The sequence below is a fragment of the Sus scrofa genome, chromosome 8, assembly GCF_054392235.1.
Source record: "Sus scrofa isolate SSC_HxYL_T2T_F1_AM1 chromosome 8, Sscrofa_HxYL_maternal_Yorkshire_Landrace_v2.0, whole genome shotgun sequence".
NCBI classification, from domain to species: Eukaryota; Metazoa; Chordata; class Mammalia; order Artiodactyla; family Suidae; genus Sus; species Sus scrofa.
The window spans coordinates 56,822,501-56,825,000 of record NC_139390.1 but is presented as its reverse complement, the minus strand read 5'-3'; the positions used below and the strand labels follow the sequence as shown (position 1 = coordinate 56,825,000).

General features: G+C 75.2%; 1 non-coding gene across 1 annotated transcript; it reads right to left on the bottom strand.

The window, feature by feature from the left end:
• Positions 1-1,250: 1,250 nt before the first annotated feature.
• Positions 1,251-1,403, bottom strand: LOC146400632 (5.8S ribosomal RNA). The gene has a single exon (XR_014813828.1). It is a non-coding gene; the product is annotated as a 5.8S ribosomal RNA (ribosomal RNA).
• Between the last annotated feature and the right edge of the window lie 1,097 nt (positions 1,404-2,500).

Genomic DNA, 2,500 nt, shown 5'->3' with positions numbered 1-2,500 from the left:
CACGCGCGAGGACCGACCCCCGGTCCAGCCTCCACCCGCCTGGCTCCCCCACCCCACCCCACCCCGCCCCCACCCGCTCAAGCGGGGGGGAGGCGCCGGGGGTGGGAGGCAGAAGGGAACACAGACGGGCGGCGGCACGGGGAAGCACGAGCCGGCGGGCACGGGGACGGGCGGGCGGGGCGGGGCGCGGCAGGGAAAGGCGCACAACGACGACCAGGCCGAGAGACCCCACCGGCCGGGGGGAACGCACGCGCCGCGGCGCGGAGGACAGGCGCAGGAGGAGGAGGAGGGCGGCAGGCGAGGGAGCAACGAGAAGAAAAACCCGGCGGTCGCCCCCCGACCGCCGGGGGCCCCCCCTGCCTCCCCCTCTCTCCCTCCACGCAGCCTCACGCGCGTGTGCGGCCAAGACGCCCCACGACCGACGGGTGGCTGGAAGCCGGGCACCCAACCCCCCGGAGCGACACCGAAACCCCGCGGGCTCGGGGGCACGAGGCACCGCGCGGCCGCAGCCCGGGGGGAAGCGCGCGGCGGCGGAAGGACACCGCGGCGTCCCGCGGGCCACCACCGGGGCACGCATCCCCGGGGCGCGGCCACGCGCGCGACACGGCCTCGGGGCGAGCCGCCCACCCCGACAGGGCGAGGCGTTGTTTGGGGGGGCGCGGGGCGCGGAAGGAACCCCAGGCGGCGCGGCGGACCGCGGCAGGGAGCCGGCCGGACACCGCCGCCACCGCCGCCGCCGCGTTGGGGGCGCGCGGCAAACGGGAGGCGGCGGCGGCCCGGACTCGACCCCCCCACCGACATCGCGCGGGCTCCCAGCCGCGCGGCGCGGGGACTCGGCCCGACGCCCCCACCCCACCCCCGGCGAAACACACCATGCCCAAAAGACCGCTTGCGGCGCGAGGAGGCTCCCAAAGGGACGGCGGCGGCCAAGGCCAACGGCCTCGGCGCGAGCCCTCTGGTCCGTCTCTTCCCTCTCACGGGCGGCGCGCGCCCCCCCAAGGCCTCGCAGCCGCCGCCGCCCACCCCCAGCCAACCCACCCCACCGTCCCACACGCGCTCCGTCAAGCGAGCGGGCGGCGGGGGCAGGGCGTGGGGGGGTGGGGTGCGGGGCAGATACGGCAGGAGGCAGAGGGGGCGCGCCAGTGTCTGCACTTAGGGGGACGAAGGGCACACGGCGGCCCTGCGAGGACACCCCAGCCGCGCCACCCCCGGAGAGGGAAACACCCCGGGGGTGGCGATTGATCGTCAAGCGACGCTCAGACAGGCGTAGCCCCGGGAGGAACCCGGGGCCGCAAGTGCGTTCGAAGTGTCGATGATCAATGTGTCCTGCAATTCACATTAATTCTCGCAGCTAGCTGCGTTCTTCATCGACGCACGAGCCGAGTGATCCACCGCTAAGAGTCGTACGTGCTTGGTTTGGAATGGCGGCACGGCACACTGCCCCCCCCTCCTCCTCCCCACGACCCACCCGCCCACGTGGGGCAGCTGGGTGGAGAGCGTAGGGGGGCGGGGGGGTCGCCTCTCGCCGGCCGAGTCAGAGGGAAACAAAGCAGACCGGTGGGTCGGAAGGCTTCACACGACGGGGCGTCCGGCGCCCACACACACACACACACACACACACACACGGGTGAGTGGGTGGGGCACGGACAACCCCACAGGCGCCCGGGGGTTCCCACCCCCCCAACACAGGCACGGGGCACACACGCGCTCGCTCGCACACGGCCACGGACCGACTGGCCGGCGATGGCCACCGAGTAAGCCCCCCTCCCGACGGCCGCGGTGAGAGGGGCTGGACCGCGACGAGGCACGGGGGCCCCGCCCCATGGGGGGAAGCGGAGCCTGGGGGAGAAGGGACTCCTCCTCCCCACCGGCCCGACCGCCCCGACCCCAAGGCGGACGGGCGACCCCCCCTAGGGGTCTTTAAACCTCCGCGCCGGGACGCGCTAGGTACCTGGAGAGAGGGAGGCGGGCGAGGCGGGGCAGGGAGGGGGGGAAAGCGCCGCACCCAGGCGCCCCCAACGACCGCCGGCCCTGACGACGGGTAACGAACTCCGTCCGTCGCGCGGCCCGCCCTCGGAACGCGGGTCTTACGTGGCACTGACGGCCCGTGACGCGGGAGCCACTCGGCCGCCGGCCGACCACCGCCCCCACCGCAAAGCAGCGCCGCCGCCGCCGCCGCCGAGGGCAGGGAGAGAGGGCCCGGGCCAAGCGGCGGCAGGATCGGAGCAGTGGAGCGGAGGCATGGAGGACCAACGGCCGGGAGAAAACCCGGCCCAGAGCCGGCGGCGGGAGGGCAAAGCCCATCCCGAGACGCGCCGAAAACACCACGGGGCAGCCAAGGCCGCGCGACCGGAGACAGAGACGCGCGGGGGGGTGGGGGGGCAGGGCACGGCCCGGGCCCCCCCCCCAAAAAGCCCCGGATCAACCCTCGGACCCGCCTCTCGGCGACGTGGCGGGGAGGTCAGGCGGAAGAGAAACGCCGGAATGCGTGCAAGCACTA